Source organism: Clarias gariepinus, chromosome 16, assembly GCF_024256425.1.
Source record: "Clarias gariepinus isolate MV-2021 ecotype Netherlands chromosome 16, CGAR_prim_01v2, whole genome shotgun sequence".
Classification (NCBI taxonomy): Eukaryota; Metazoa; Chordata; class Actinopteri; order Siluriformes; family Clariidae; genus Clarias; species Clarias gariepinus.
This window is the reverse complement of record NC_071115.1, coordinates 9,645,031-9,662,811: the sequence shown is the minus strand read 5'-3', so window position 1 is coordinate 9,662,811 and position 17,781 is coordinate 9,645,031.

Genomic DNA, 17,781 nt, shown 5'->3' with positions numbered 1-17,781 from the left:
GCGGTATGGAGAGCTACACCACAAGATGTTTATAAGAGCCCTGATGCAGGGCTTTAGAGGGGGTCAATGAAATGGAGGAGTTTGTGAGTGTGTTTATCATATGGAAGACCTTTGGAGATGGTGCAGAATTATTAATTAGGGAACATAAAGGAAACCAAAGAAAACTGAAAACACAAAATAACCAGACTAAAACAAACTTACACTAAACACTAAAACAAAAACGAATATCTCTTGGGTATGCGTGATAATTTTCAAACTCGTGCACCCTATCTAATTTACACTTTGAGTATGAGAATGTTGGACAAAAAAATTGTATATGATACCTGCTGATTCTGGATTCCACATAAAATAGATGATGCACAAAACAGCATAGCATAGCACATTGTAACCCCCCGGGACATAATAAAAAATGCAAAACCTTAAAAAGTTAGAAAAAAAATATATGAACAGGTGAGAAAATAGTTTAAAACATCCCAATGCCCCCAAAAGTTTGTTCTCTTTTTTGCTGTTTTTGTTACGTGGTGCGGTATGGAGAGCTACACCACAAGATGTTTATAAGAGCCCTGATGCAGGGCTTTAGAGGGGGTCAATAGAGAATAGCATTAGCGCCATTCTCCGCTGAGCATCAACGGCTCCTCTGTGGGAATCGTCGAAAGCACCAAATTCCTGGGTGTCCACCTAGAGAAGGACCTCAGCTGGTCCCTCAACACCAGCTCCCTACAGAAGAAAGCCCAACAGCGTCTCTTCTTTCTGAGAAGACTGAGGAAGGCCCAGCTTCCACCACCGATCCTGACCACCTTCTATAGAGGAACTATCGAGAGCATCCTGAGCGGCTGCATCACTGTCTGGTTTGGGAATTGTGCCATATCGGATCGCAAAACCCTACAACGGATAGTGAGGACAGCGGAGAAGATCATCGGGGCCTCTCTCCCCTCTATTGAAGACATCTACACCACACGCTGCATCCGCAAAGCCACCAGCATTGTGGCTGATCGGACACACCCCTCTCACATACACTTCACACTCCTGCCATCTGGAAAAAGGTACCGAAGCATTCGGGCACACACATCCAGACTGTGCAACAGCTTTTTTCCACAAGCCATCCGTCTCTTCAACAAAAAGGGACTGGACTGATAAACACAAACACACTCACACACACACAAACACAAACATTATCACACAGCTTAACTCAACTACCTCAAAATATTGAGACTGGACTGACTAATCAACACAAGTGCAGACACACTGACCTACACCACCAAATTATCGTACACACCAACCTGTAAATGCTTCACTGTTTTTAACAATCTTTTTGCACAATGATCATTACTGGACTACATTTTTGCACTAATTCCTCAAATCTTGCTGCTGTTTTAAGGAATGTTTATGTTTACCCACTACCTCAACACCACATTTTATGTTCGGTTATGTCGTGGTTGCGCACTGTCACTTTGTTGTTGCTCTTGTTTGCACATTTGCACGTGCACTTTATGTTGTCTATAAAAATGTTACTTAGCTAGTTAGTTATTGTTCATTTATGTTGTAATTTATGTTAGGTCTCTCTGTCCTGTCTCTGCTAGCCAGCTAACTAGGCCTCTTGGTTAGCTAGTTTAGTGTCTCTGTTAATTTATGGTGTAAATTTATGTTGCATGTAGCACCTTGGTCCTGGAGGAACGTTGTTTCGTTTCACTGTGTACTAACTGTATATGGTTGTAATGACAATAAAGCCTACTTGAACTTGAGCATTTAATATTCTAAGTGAAAAAGCCTGTGCAATTTACAGTTAAATACTGCATACTGTACTGTATTAAACTGTAAACATAATATTTTCAGTTTAATATGGTAAATCAGAGTAATGCTGTCTCCTTTACAATAATGTGCATTATTTCCTAACCAGTAGGAAACTGTAAAAAAAAAAAAATCCTGTAAATTTAAATCAGTTTGTTACAGTGTGTGTTAAGTTATAGCATAACTTAGCAAGTGTTGCTTGTGAAAGGTTTTGCATTTTTTAATCTTGTGTACATTTTGTTACAGTATACCAACTTCAAGAAAATACTTTTACTGTACTATTTTTTTTATAAAATAATAAATAAATAAATGAAAAATGTTCAAACATTTTAAGAGAGAAGTCCCTCCATAATTTCTTTTTCATTTACAGTAAGATTTTTATGAATCTGTCACATGCTTTATATTGTTTGTAAATAAAGTACATGGTACATGTACTGAATTTCTGTTTACTGTGAGTAAGGTAAATAAATGCTTCAAAGGACAAATTATTATTGGATTTCTCTGTCTTTTTTTGCAGTAGCTCTTAATGCATATCTCACTTGATTTTGTGTTCATTGGTTTATATATTTTTTACATTTCTAATGTTACAGTCTTTCGTTGGATAAGTCAATCTCCATAAATGATGAAAAAACAAAGAAAGGCAACATGACATAAAAACAAGCAGACAGCAGAAATCAATCGGTTTATTTTTTTATCGCTCGTAAAGAAAACAGACTGATTCCAAACCAACACTAACAATTAACCAAGCAGACTCAATATTTACAGACAATTAAGACTAACAAATAGGACGCACAACATTCACACACTGGATAGAAGGCAAAGAGGGAAAAAAAGAAAAAAATAAGTAGGTAGGTGGGTAGATCTCTTCACATCCCCTGCAGCATTTTCTTAAAAATCTCCACTAATTACCACAATATTGTTATTGTAAATCACAAACCATTTATACTAAAATTTAAATTTTTAAACTGTACATTTGTTTACATTTAAACAGAGGTGTGAAGTAATGAAGTACAAATACTTTGTTACCTTACTTAAGTAGAAATTTTGGGTATCTATACTTTACTGGAGTAATTATTTTTCAGTCGAATTTTTACTTCTACTCCTTACATTTTCACGCAATTATCTGTACTTTCTACTCCTTACATTTTAAAAATAGCCTTGTTACTCCTATTTTATTTCAGCTTGTCATTCAAAAAACAAAACAAAAAAAAAAACAGCCGGATAAATCGCGTCATCCAGATGGAGCGAATTTGATTGTGGTTTGATGAGAAGTATAAACATACCATTTCGACACCCTATTGGTTGGTACGCGATTCATTGCACCTGCACATGACGTCATGTCACACACTCCAGCAAGGGCGTTTGAATGAAATAGCATTTTCGGTTGATAAGGTTCGGGTGATAAGTAGAAGATGTCCGTGATAGAGACTCAAGATTCAAGCGAAATGTCACAACCAAGCACCAGCGAGGAAGGTAACAGCACCAGGAAGGTAACAGGAATGATTTATATAATATATATAATTTTTTTTGATTAATCACTTGGATTAATCGTTCATTCTGACAGCACTAATGTTTATTGTAGAGAACCATACAAGGTTAATTGTTACTAAGCCTGCCCTGGGTACACTAATTTTCTTGTATGTTGCCCTCACAGATTCCTGCAGCTAAGCTTGGATGTACAGTACATTTACATTCCAATAAAGGTTACTGATGACATGTGTGGAAAAAAATTATTGATCCATAATTGTAGTCGAGTGGAAGGTACCAAATACCCAGAAGGCCTTGGTTCAAGAGGCTTTGATCCTCGCAGTACTTGTTCAAAAAGACGCCTGCACGACAGATTGAGGAAGTGAGAAAAACATGCAGGCAGAAGGCAAGGGTTAGGTAATAGAGCAATAAGATAAGAAAACTAACATCAGGAAAAATAATAACCTGTAATCTGTAATAATAATACTAATAATATTCACTATGATTACTCTTAGGATGGTTACTGATGGTTGGGTAATGAAAATTAAAGAGAATATGCAAAGTGTGACCCAAGAACAATCCGTACACACAGGGTGCAAGAAATTAAGGAACTTTATTGGAATGGAAAATACAAAAAATGCAGGCAGTGATCTAAAATATAAAAATAAGCTTTCAGTTCTGCTTCAATTGGGACAAAGTGCAAAGAACCAGACTTCTGCTTTGAAAAACAGATAAACAACATAAATCAGACTTATCAGATTGGGAAGAAAAATATAAGAAGTAAATCAGTTAAATCAAATCACTGATCTTCAGCAGTATCATCATCAGGATAATGAACTGGAGAGGTGGGATTGAGGCTGACGCTGGGTGAAGATGGAGGAAAAGCAGGAGTGATATTACCGGGTGGTGGAACACCGGTGGACCTGTAGTAAGGTCGCACTGGGGGACGTCTTGATGGAGAGAGGGCCTTGGTGAAAATGGGATCCAAGATGGCGGCGCGGCAGTAGCACGCAGCGGCCGCTCCGGAGCCAAAATGGTGCTACGTTGTTTACGTTTTGTGTGTAACGCGTTTATTTTACTCCATGTATGGATACCGTCGCGACTGGTGTCCGTACATACAACAGCCAGACACTTTTTTCCTAAATAACCCGGGTAATGACATCCACGATGAGCTGCGGGAAAAGCTATGCGACCTCGTGACCACAGCGTGAGGTTAGAAAATGCTGTGTCTTTGTTTTCACGGAGACATGGCTCAGCGACAGAGTACCGGACGCCGCTATTTAGCTAGACGGGCTAGCCTCGTTTCGCGCCGACAGAAATGCAGCTCTGTGCGGTAAAACTCGCCGTGGCGGCTTGCCCACTGCACTTTGCGTACCATCCTAACCGCTCAACGGACGATGCCATCTCCACTACACTCCATCTTGCCCTCACACACTTGGACAAGAAGGACACATACGTTCGAATGCTGTACATAGATTTCAGCTGAGCATTCAACACTATCATTCCCCAACAACTGATCGGGAAGCTGAGCCTGTTGGGCCTGAACACCTCCCTCTGCAACTGGATCCTAGACTTTCTGACCGGAAGGCCTCAGTCAGTACGGATCGGGAACTGCACCTCCAGCACCACCACACTGAGCACTGGGGCCCCACAAGGCTGTGTGCTCAGTCCCCTGCTGTTTACACTGCTGACTCACGACTGTGTAGCAACACACAGTTCAAATCACATCATTAAGTTCGCTGATGACACGACCGTGGTGGGTCTCATTAGCAAGAACGACGTGTCAGCGTACAGAGAGTAAGTGCAGAGGCTAACGGACTGGTGCAACAACAACAACCTGTCTTTAAATGTTGACAAGACAAAAGAGATGGTTGTTGACTTCAGGAGGACACGAGGCGACCATTCTCCGCTGAGCATCAACGGCTCCTCTGTGGAGATTGTCGAAAACACCAAATTCCTGGGTGTCCACCTGGAGAAGGACCTCAACTGGTCCCTCAACACCAGCTCCCTACACAAAGAAAGCCCAACAGCGTCTCTTCTTTCTGAGAAGACTGAGAAAGGCCCAGCTTCCACCACCGATCCTGATCACCTTCTATAGATAATTATCGAGAGCATCCTGAGCGGCTGCATCACTGTCTGGTTTGGAAATTGTGCCATATCGGATCGCAAAACCCTACAGCGGATAGTGAGGACAGCGGAGAAGATCATCGGGGTCTCTTTTCCCTTTATTGAAGACATCTACACCACACGCTGCATCCGCAAAGCCACCAGCATTGTGGCTGATCGGACACACCCCTCTCACACACACTTCACACTCCTGCCATCTGGAAAAAGGTACCAAAGCATTCGGGCACACACATCCAGACTGTGCAACAGCTTTTTTCCACAAGCCATCCGTCCCCTCAACAAAAAGGGACTAAACTGATAAACACACACACACACACACATACACAAACATTATCACTCAGCTTAACTCAACTACATCAATACATCAAAACATTGAGACTGGACTGACTAATCAACACAAGCGCAGACACACTGACCTATACCACTGAACTATTGTACACACATATCTGTAAATGCTTCACTGTTTATCTCTTTTGCACAATATTCATTACTTTTTGCACTAATCTCAATTCTTGCTGCTATGTTTTACTACCTCAACACCATATTTTATGTTCTGATATGTCGTTGTCGCACTGTCACTTTGTTGTTGGTCGTTTGCACATTTGCACGTGCACTTTATGTTGTCTGTTGTCTGTAAAATCTGTAGATAGTCTTTCTTAGTTAGTTTTTGTTAGTTTTTGTTAATTTATGTTGTATTTATGTTAGGACTGTCTGTCTTGTCTCTGCTAGCCAGCTAACTAGGCCTCTTAGTTAGCTAGTTTAGCTTCTCTGTTAATTTATGTTGTAAGTTCATGTTGCATGTAGCACCTTGGTCCTGGAGGAACGTTGTTTCGTTTTACTGTGTCTTCTTCTTTGTCTTTCGGCTGTTCCCTTTCAGGGGTCGCCACAGCGAATCATCTGCCTCCATCTAACCCTATCCTCTGCATCCTCTTCTCTCACACCAACTGACTTCATGTCCTCTCTCACTGCATCCATAAATCTCCTCTTTGGTCTTCCTCTAGACCTCCTACCTGGCAGTTCCAACCTCAGCATCCTTCTACCGATATATTCACAATCTCTCCTCTGAACATGCCCAAACCACCTCAATCTGGCCTCTCTGACTTAATCTCCAAAACATCTAACGTGGGTTGTCCCTCTGATGAACTCATTCTTAATCCTATCCATCCTTGTCACTCCCAAAGATAACCTCAACATCTTCAGCTCTGCTACCTCCAACTCTGCCTCCTGTCTTTTCTTCAGCGGCACTGTCTCTAAGCCGTAGAGCATCGCTGGTCTCACCACTGTCCTGTACACCTTTCCTTTCATTCTCGCTGATACTCTTTTATCGCACAACACACCTGACACTTTTCTCCACCCATTCCAACCTGCCTGTACCCGCCTCTTCACCTCCTTTCCACACTCTCCATTGCTCTGATCCGTTGACCCCAAGTACTTAAAATCCTGCACCTTCTTTACCTCTGCCCCCTGTAGCCTCACCGATCCTCCTGGGTCCCTCTCATTTACACACATGTATTCCGTCTTGCTGCGGCTAACCTTCATTCCTCTGCTTTCCAGAGCATACCTCCACCTCTCCAAATTTTCCTCCACCTGTTCCCTGCTCTCGCTACAGAGCACAATGTCATCTGCAAACATCATAGTCCATGGGGACTCCTGTCTTACCTCATCTGTCATCCTGTCCATCACCAGAGCAAACAAAAAGGGGCTTAGAGCCGATCCTTGATGCAGACCCACCTCCACCTTAAACTCTTCTGTCACACCTACAGCACATCTTACCACTGTCTTACAGCTCTCATACATGTCCTGCACCACTCTAACATACTTCTCTGCCACTCCAGACTTCCTCATACAATACCACAGCTCCTCTCTTGGCACCCTGTCATACGCTTTCTCTAAATCTAAAAAGACACAATGCAACTCCCTGTTACCTTCTCTGTACTTCTCCGCCAGCATCCTCAAAGCAAATACTGCATCTGATGTACTCTTTCTAGGCATAAAACCATATTGCTGCTCACAAATGCTTACCTCTGCCCTTAACCTAGCTTCCACTACTCTTTCCCACAGCTTCAATGTCTGGCTCATTAGCTTTATACCTCTATAATTGCCACAGCTTTGCACATCTCCCTTGTTCTTAAAAATTGGCACCAATACACTTCTCCTCCATTCCTCTGGAATCCTCTCACTCTCCAAGATCTTGTTAAACAAACTTGTCAGAAACTCTACTGCCACCTCTCCTAAGCACTTCCATACCTCCACAGGTATGTCATCAGGACCAACAGCCTTTCCACTCTTCATCCTCTTCAACGCCCTTCTCACCTCACTTCTACCAATATTTGCTACACTTTACTGTGTACTAACTGTATATGGTTGAAGTGACAATAAAGTCTACTTGAACTTGAACTCAATCTCGGCAATAACAATTTGCAAACTAGAACAAGAAAGAGAATTTTAGTAAACATGGGCCCAATAGAAAAATCTGAACAAATGCACTTTGCACATATTAAAAGAAATATAACAAAACAAAGCATACTGCAACATGCACAACTAAGAAATTAATCGTTACTTTATTAAATTGAACTAATATTGTAATATATACAATAATAATCTACTATATATGTATACATGTAATCACGTAATCTTGATTTTAGTAGTGTAGGTTCAAAACTAGCAATACAAATAATCATGCAGTGATCAGATTAATGTGATTGTCTTAAACTAACCTTATATTCCCACATAATATGGGAATAGTAATAGGTAAACAAAAAATAAATATTAACAAACATGATCAATTGATTGATTTAATCTGATTAAAGTCATCTCAATACGTTAATTAGATTTAATCTGATTAAATCCATCTAAATACTTATCTTAGTGGAAATATAAGGGCAAAATCATTAAAATAATCTGTTAAAATAATTTGTTATAGAAATATGTTAGCAGTATAATCTAAATGAATAACCAGAACATATGTTAAAGTACTAATAGACAAATAATCTCTATAAATGGGAGAAATATATGTAACGGACAGTTAAAGACAAATAAGACAAAATATACTGTGATGGGAATAATAAAAATAATTAAATATAATTATTTAAATAGAACACTTACACATCTTGATGAGGAAAATTCAGAAAAATTGATTTTGGCTTCAACAAAACCCAAGTCACCAGCGGTGTTCAATGGTCTGGTCAAGAAAAAAGGAACAAGCCAAATTTTCTCCAAAAAAGGAGAGCATAAGACTTCTTAGGCCCAGACTTAAATAAATATGAGATGGAAAAAAAGGAAAAGAAGAGATTATGCAATTGGGAGGTGCTACATCAATCTAATCTAGGCAAAATTGGCTTACATCTCATGAATATTAAGTTATTTCTTGACTTAAGGAGGAGCAAACAATGATGTCATTGTTAAATTAAGGTATAAAAACCATGTAAAATTAGGGAAGTTAGAGGAGGTGAGGGAGAGACAACTTTGCAGTTTGTCTGTTTGTCTTTTGTCTGGCTGGTCCAGTGCTGTCCATTTACTTTTGGCTGCAATAAACTCTTTTGCTATTTCAATGCTTGAGTAGTTATTAATTTTGTTTGGAAAATTGGCATAGTTCGCAGCAAATTTGCCATGACACATGCCTCTTAAGTCTGACTTTTTGCACCATTAAAATACTTATAGGCAACTAGTTATCATATCTTCTTCTCCATAAAACATGTTAATGCTCAGTAGTACACATATATGGTTCTTTAATGTATTTGCATTGTACTAAAATGCATTCTTTTTAAATTGTCATATACAGTATCCCAAATCACTGTGGTCATTAAAAAATACAACAAAAAACAACAACACATTTTTCTTTTCTTTTTTTATGAGGTGTTAGTGCAGTATATAGGCCCGTGGCACAGCCCAAGCTTTTATCCTTAATGCTTTTCCCCCTTACGTTACTTTTACTTTTATACTTTAAGTAGTTTTGAAACCAGTACTTTTACACCTTTACTTGAGTAAAAAGCTTGAGTTGATACTTCAACTTCTAAAGCAGTCTATTTAAACCCTAGTATCTATACTTCTACTCAAGTAGTGAATGTGAATACTTTTGACACCACTGCATTTGAAATGTATTTTTTTCAACAGGATTTTTTTTTTGTTTATTTAAATGGCACCATTTCCAACGGTTAATTTTACAGGGTGTTTTTGTTTTTTATAAATAAATATTTTGTTAATTAGACTGCAATAAATTGTAAAGCTGTTTACAATTTTTATGTATTTTTACAGAATTATTCTGGCAACCACAGCTGCCTTTTTTTTTTTGGACAATGGAATTTTTTTACAGTGTGTGTAAGAGTACGCTTTCCCTGTATATGTGTACGTATAGGAAAAGCAAATGCATACACATACACCACCATTTAAAAGTTGCACCACCATTTAACACTTGCAAATTTCTTTGTTTTTGTTTAGTGATTTATTTTCTACATTCTACATCAATACTGGGGATTTCAAAACTATAAAATTACACGTATGGGATTAGGTAATTACATAACAACAAGAAAAACAACAGTTAGTTGTTATTTTAAGACACAGAGGTCAGCCTTTCTGTAATAGTTCTTGCAACAGTATTGTCAAGTGCATTTGCAAAATCCGTCAAGCACCATAATGAAACTGGCTCTCATGAAGGCCATCCCAGGAGGGCGAGACAAGGGGTAGACTGCAGCACCTACCTCTGCCGCAGACAAGAAATTTATTTCGAGTTATCTGAAAAATGACCAATTAACAGCACCTCAGATTAGAGGCGTTATGAAGTCTTTACAGAGCATAAGTAGCAGACACATCTCAATATCAACTGTTCAAAGGAGATTAATGCCTTTTTTGGATGCCTTTAGCATTCCTTAAAAGGGTCATCTAGACACATTTTTCATTAAATGTTAATGATCTTTAGGGTCCTAATGAAAAGTTTGTAATATATTTCATAAAAAATTCTCAATGGTTGTGTAAAAAGAAACACTACTTTTAACTGGTAAAAACTAGTTCTGTTCTCAGCAACCTATTTCAGTGCATGTTCCTTTATGATCTCTGCTGAGCCCGCCCCCCCAGTGCTGTGGGGCGTGTCTTCACAACACACGTGGGGTATAGCCATGGGAGTGTAGTCCCGTGCGGGCAATGCTTCGGACTGCATTACCCACAAAGCATTGCCCACACGGGCAATGCTTTGTGGGTAATGCAGTCCAAACTGAAAAACTCTGGAATATAGAGCCTGAGCCTGTTTTCTTAAGTCGTTTTTGGTTTAATTTAAGTACGGAACCTACGCGGAAGTTTGTAATATCGCCTGACAACGCAGAAATTAAAAGAATGCACATGCATCGACTTGATTTGTCTTTCTCATCACTGCATGGGCATGAATTAACGGGCTGTTACGCTACCGCGAGCAACAACAACAAAAGCGGAGAAGCTTACTGAGAGAGATACGGACGCGATGTGTTTACTGATGTGTTTACATGACTTCTTAATCTTCGACAGACATCGTTATAAACCATCTAACGTTACAAAGGTAAGCATAATATAGTTTTCCGACTACGTACACAGTTTGCAACTAGATCACTAGATCAATCACCTTAATGCATTGTTTATTATAAACAGGCGATTAGGGATTATATAGAGATGGATGTACATAGAGAAGAAGCCATAACCATTTTCTATGAGAGTGTAAGTTAACTTACACTCCGCATTCATCGTGATTATTAGAAAAGGCGATCTGCAAAGAGTCATAGAAAAAGGAATTACACTCACTGAGCCTGGTGAAGACAAAACAGGAACATGAAGCATTAGTACAGATCCATTTTTAGGAGCAGCTTCCTAGTAAAACCTGCTTTATATTGACCCGCGTTTATAAAGCAGTCTGGTGAAAAATGATTAGCGCAAACATGAACGCATTTAGGTAAATCGGCGGGAACGATAGCTTTAAAAACAAAATTCAGCCACTGCGTCCTCAGTGGCTCAGATACCTAACCCTACTGTAGGTAGGTACCCTAGGTCACTAACCCTAGGTAGTGAATGACAACTGCTGTGTTCGCTATTACACCCAACAACTGTACACCACACTCGCTTAGGCAACATTTTGCTCCAGCGGCGAAAAACAATGGCCGACAGCTTCTTCTCACTCGGGGCGGGTCTTTGCTAAAACACCAGTGTCAATCAACTAGTGTAGGAGCGGCCTTTTGTGGTGTGGCGTCACACGGCTAGGCATTTGTGATTGGCCTGATTTCAGAAGGGGGATGTTATTGTAATAAATGAAAAGAAAACCACTGGGCGGCTCTTTATCATCGTAGAGTGGTTGTGTACGCACTCTCCTAACACACAGTTCAGTCCAAACAGCTTAAAAAAGTGCATGTAGGCCTGTATGACCCCTTTAACAATGTAGAATGAAATAAAAATCAGGAACCATCATGGTGTTCTAAAACTTTTGAACGGTAGTGTACAGTGGGTACGGAAAAGTATTCAGACCCCCTTAAATTTTTCACTCTTTGTTATATTGCAGCCATTTGCTAAAATTATTTAGGTTCATTTTTTTCCTCATTAATGTACACACAGCACCCCATATTGACAGAGAAACACAGAATTGGTGACATTTTTGCAGATAAATTTAAAAAAAGAAAAAATGAAATATCACATGGTCCTAAGTATTCAGACTGTTACACATTGCTGTGACACTCAAAGTAAAATATATACCTAACTTAGGTGCTGTCCATTTCTTCTGATCACCCTTAAGATAGTTCTACAGTACACCTTTATTTGACTCCATCTGTGTTTGATTATACTGATTGGACTTGATTAGGAAAGCCACACACCTGTCTATATAAGACCTTACAGCTCACAATGCATGTCAGAGCAAATGAAAATCATGAGGTCAAAGGAGCTGCCAGAACAGTTCAGAGACAGAATTGTGGAAATACACAGATCTGGCCAAAGTTACAAAAAATGTATGTTGTACTTAAGGTTCCTAAGAGCACAGTGGCCTCCATAATCCTTTGGAGGATTAGAAAAAAGTTTGGGACTTCATTCTAAGACCAGAACCCTTCCTAGAGCTGTCCGTCTGGTTAAACTGAGCTATCAGAGGAGAAGAGCCTTGGTGAGAGAGGTAAAGATCAACACTATCACTGTGGCTGAGCTCAAGAGATGCAGTCAGGAGATGGGAGAAAGTTGTAGAAAGTCAACCATCACTGCAGCCCTCCAGCAGTTGGGGCTTTATGGCAAAGGGGCCTGGTGGAAGCCACATTAGACACATTAAAAAAGACCTGAAAGACTCCAAGTTGGTGAGGTATAAGATTCTCTGGTCTGATGAGACCAAGATAGAAAATTTTGGCTTTAATTCTAAGCGGTATGTGTGGAGAAAAATAGGAACTGCTCATCACCTGTCCAATACAGTCCCAACAGTGAAATATGGTGGTGGCAGCATCCTCCTGTGGGGGTGTTTTTCAGCTGCAGGGAGAGGATGACTTGTTGCAATCGAGGGAAAGATGAATGTGGCCAAGTATAGGGATATCCTGGACGAAAACTTCTCCAGAGTGCTCAGGACCTCAGACTGGACCAAACTGGAGAGGATCTGCAAGGAGGATTTATAGAGGATCCCCAAATCCAGGTGTGAAAAACCTTAGATCAAAAGGGTGCTTCTACTAATTAATGAGCAAAGGGTCTGAATATTTAGGCCCATGTGATATTTCAGTTTTTATTTTTTTTAAATCTGCAAAAATGTCAACAATTCAGTGTTTATCTATCAATATGGGGTGCTGTGTATAGATTAATGAGGAAAAAATGAACTTAAATAAATTTAGCAAATCGCTACAATATAACAAAGTGTGAAAAATTCTAGGGGGTCTGAATACTTTCCGTACCCACTGTACACAGGCAAAAAACATAAGCATATGCAGAAGAGATGATTTACTTTCTGGGCCAGCTTATGTTAAAACCCACTTTTCCCCAACCTTTTCTCTTTTTGATCAGATTTTTTGTGGCATTCCACCTGCCCACTACATTTTGCTTCAATTTCCTTCTAATGTTCTACAACAATATACTAAGTATCAAAGTACTTTAGGCATCTGATTTCCCTTTTGTTGGCCTGTGGTATGCCTTTTATGCCCTATAAATTACTAGGTTATAACTAAGTCTAATAATCAGCATGACTGTGATATATATTCTATATTGAATATGTGATCACTAGCTCTGATTCTATTATGTGTTAATAATTATGTAAAGTGTATTTGACTGTCAAGATTAGAAGGTAGCTCTTAAAACCCAGAACATTTTAGCCTTTAATATTTTTCTGTTTTAATAAGCATATATAGGGCTTAGGCTTGTGCAAAGTGTCATATCCTTTTTGCAGCAGAGCACAGATGGTATGATAAATAGAAAACACATGATCACATGAAGGAAAATTTTGAAAGTTCTAATTTTCATTTTACCCGACATATTAAAAAACCCAAATACACAGTTTGATGTTAATGAAAGCATAACATTTTAGCAATAAGATTATTATTAATTAACCCTTCAGTCAATCTAGTCTAGTAAAATTCACAAATGCTTACCTCTACTCTTAACTTAGCTTTTACTACTCTTTCCCAAAGGTTCATTGTATGGTTTATCAACTTTATCCCAAGGTGCCACAGCTCTGCACATCTCCCTTGTTCTTGAAGATTGACACTAATACACTTCTCCTCTATTCCTCTCAGTGTACTCCTGTCCACTTTCTTCAGTCCTCTCAGAGTCCCATTGCTTCTTAGCTAGCCTCTTTCCCTATATACACTCCTGGACTTCCTCATTCCACCACCAAGTCTCCTTGTCCACTTTTCCCTTTCATGATGATACACAAAGTACCCTCCTACCTGTCTCCCTGATCACCTTCACTGTAGTTGTCCTGTCACCACCTTCTGTCCTTCTACGTTCCTGTTCTGAAGACCAAACCTACCCATCACATTCTCATCACCCCTGTTCCCTTCCCCAACATGTTCATTAAAATCTGCACCAATCACCACTTTCTTACCGCTGGGGATGCTCTGCATCACTTCATCCAACACATTCCAGAATTTCTTCTTCTCTTCTAACAAACATCCTACCCGTGGGGCATAACCTCTAACAAGATCACGCTATCAATTTTCAGCTTCAGACTTATTAACCTGTCTGATACTCTTTTCACCTCTAGGACAAACTCCACTTTCATGATAACTCCTACTCCATTTCTTTTCCTATCCACACCATGGTAAAACAACTTGAACCCTGCTCCTAAGCTTCTAGCCTTGCTACCTTTCCACCTGGTCTTCTGGACACACAGTACTGTATATCCACCTTCCTTCTCTGCATTATGTCAAACAATTCTCCTGCCTTCCATGTCATAGTCCCCACATTCAAAGTCCCTTTTGTCACTCCTAAACTCTTGCCTTTCCTCTTCTCTTTCTGCCTACAAACACGCCTTCCTCTCCTTTTTCCAATCCGGTATGGAAGTCCTCTTAGTGATTCGCATTATTTGATTTGGCAAATGGTTCATGTTGGATTCCCTTTCTGCCACAACCCTCTGCATTTATCCAGACTTGGGACTGGCACAAGAAGACACTGGATTGTGCCCCCCTGTGGTTGCATTATGCTAATTAATAATAATACTACTTTTAATACTTTAAAGACAGGTTATTAGACATCAAAACACAAATTTTAAGTAAGTCTAATATATAATAAATAATTGTTTTCTTTGAGCATAACACGCCCAACTTTCACATTTTTTGGCATTTTAAGTAGGCCTGTTAATTTGCTATGTACATTTTTGAGCACTGATGTCATTGGTTCTAGACATATATTAGACTAATGCATCAGCACAAAATGCATTTCCTCTAATTTGTAGTTTCTAGACAGGTTACCTAACATCAGAGCTAGATACTCGGATAAAAAAAGTATACTACATTAAGTATGCTTGCAGCCAGACTAATATATGCTATTTTGGAACCAATAACTTACTAAATGTATTTTGTAATTAAATTATACAAATCACAATTTTAAGAGTATTAAGTGTACTTTTGTTTGCTAAAGTGGAATAACTTAAGGTAAGCTTAATACACTTAAAGTATAAAACAAACTGAAAGCAAACTTAATTATTTTACTAAAGTACAGTATTAACACACTTATTTTTTACACCTAAAATTTATTTTTTAGAACTGAACTGTTCTTCTGTTTTAGAACACCTGCAGACACATCTGTTGTTCTAATATTTACTATCCCTAGTCCAGATGCCTTGCTCAGGACACTAACGCTAATTTCTAGCTGAAAATGGCTCCAATCTTGTTCATGACAGGATCCTTGATATACAGTAACTATGCTTTAAAAAATCTCCATCAGCTTGGTATCCAGCTTGTTGACTCCACTGCTGAGAATAACATTTATGGTCCTAATGGTAATGTTTTGCAAATGCAAATTTTAAACGATGTGTCTCTAACTAACTGTGATGCCCTATCTTGCTTACAGCTGGAGGCCATTACTACAGTTTAAGCCCTGCACTTTCATGTGCAATTGCACTTGGGTCAATTTACAAAAACACCTTGCATTCTAAAAGATTTTTTCCCCTTTTTCATCACTCATGATGTTTACCCAGTATCTAAGGGGGTACAAGAGATGCCTTTATAGTTCTCAAATTTTCTAATAAATTTTGTGAATGCATTATAATAAATTTAATTTAATTGACATCAACTTAAGGTTTTTAACATTGTCTTGTGATTGTCGGTTCTGAATGTTATCCTTAAAGGAGAGAAGATGCACACACAATGGCAAAGCACATGACAAGAAATAAATTATTATCAGACAATGGCACATATTCTTTCAATAAACTCATTGCTTATTTTTCTGGGAAATTGTACTTTAATCTCAAAAGCACTTTGCCAGCCATGGTGGGTCTACAGGGCTGTAGAATGCCTAAATCAATATATGCTTAAGCAATGCGTTTTTTAAATGAAAAGAGAAGAAAATCCTCACCTGTTATGCTGTAAAAGAAATTTAATTGCATCCTGCTAAAAAATTCAACACCCCACCTGTAGGAATAATGCATGTAGTGTGCACCATTATTAAGTTCGGTATGACTAGGGTATGCTAGATAGACAGAGTATCCACACCATTCAAAATTCATTCCAGGCATCTGTTGTGACTGATCTTTTGCTTAGACTTTGGATCATAATATAGCAGAAATAAGTTTAAATACTCAGAAACAAAAAGTAAGTATTGCTGCTATTTCATAGGCATGAATGAAATTTAAAATTCAGGATCTCGCACAAAGCAATAATTTCCTCTAATACTTTTATATATAAAAAAAAAACAATTAAAGAACCTCCCCATACATCAAAAGTGTTGACACAATATAATTATTTAATTGTTATTTCTTTATGTACACACCTATCACAGATATTGCTAGTAGATAATCGTATACCAATGTCATAATGCTGGCGACTTTATTAAAAAACACATGTAAATACAACTGCAAAGGAAACTAAAAACAAACTTATAAAAATATGCAGGTACAGAATATGAATAAAGAATCGTGTTAATTTACAGGAAGGCTATTATAACCCTCTTTAAATTATTGTCTTTCTACCTTCATGACTATCAATTGCAAGGATTGTAGGAGTTCTCCTCTATCTGTCACTCTATACACAGATGACTGTGTTACTTCTACCTCGAATCATTTTTGGAATCCTTCCTATATTCTGGAACGGTATAAGTATAAGGTGGACACTCTTTTTAACTGGTCTCATAAAAAAACAACCTTAGTGTAAATACAAAGATACAGAGGAAAAAACAGGTGCAATCATAGAAATACTTTGGTCTTTGCATCATTCTTATATTATACTGTTTTGCTCTTTGCATCATACGCTGGCCTTTTGATTCTGCTTATGAGTGATTTGCATATTGTGGTATGGTATCTACGCTGCCCTCTAGAGGTTGTCGGGGATGTCACTAGCTACAGTACTGTGTATGATATATTGAGGTTACAAAAACTCTTAGACACCTTTACAGGCATGGCATCAAAAGATTGGAAGCTGTAATTTCTGCCGAAGGTGCATCGATAATAATGACTTAAGGGATCGGTGAGTAAAGACATTTTACCTAGGCCACTCCAGGACCTTGAAATGCTACTTATGAAGCCACTCCTTCTTTGCCCAGACGGTATTTTTGGGATCATTGTCATGCTGAAAGACACAGCCATGTTTCATCTTTAATGCCCTGGCTGATGGAAGGAGTTTTTCACTCAAAATCTCACAATACATGGTCCCATTCATTCTTTCCTTTACACAGATCAGTCGTCCTGATCCCTTTGCAGAAAAACAGGCCCAAAGCATGATGTTTCCACCCCCATGCTTCACAGTAGGTATGGTGTTCTTTGGATGCAACTCAGCATTC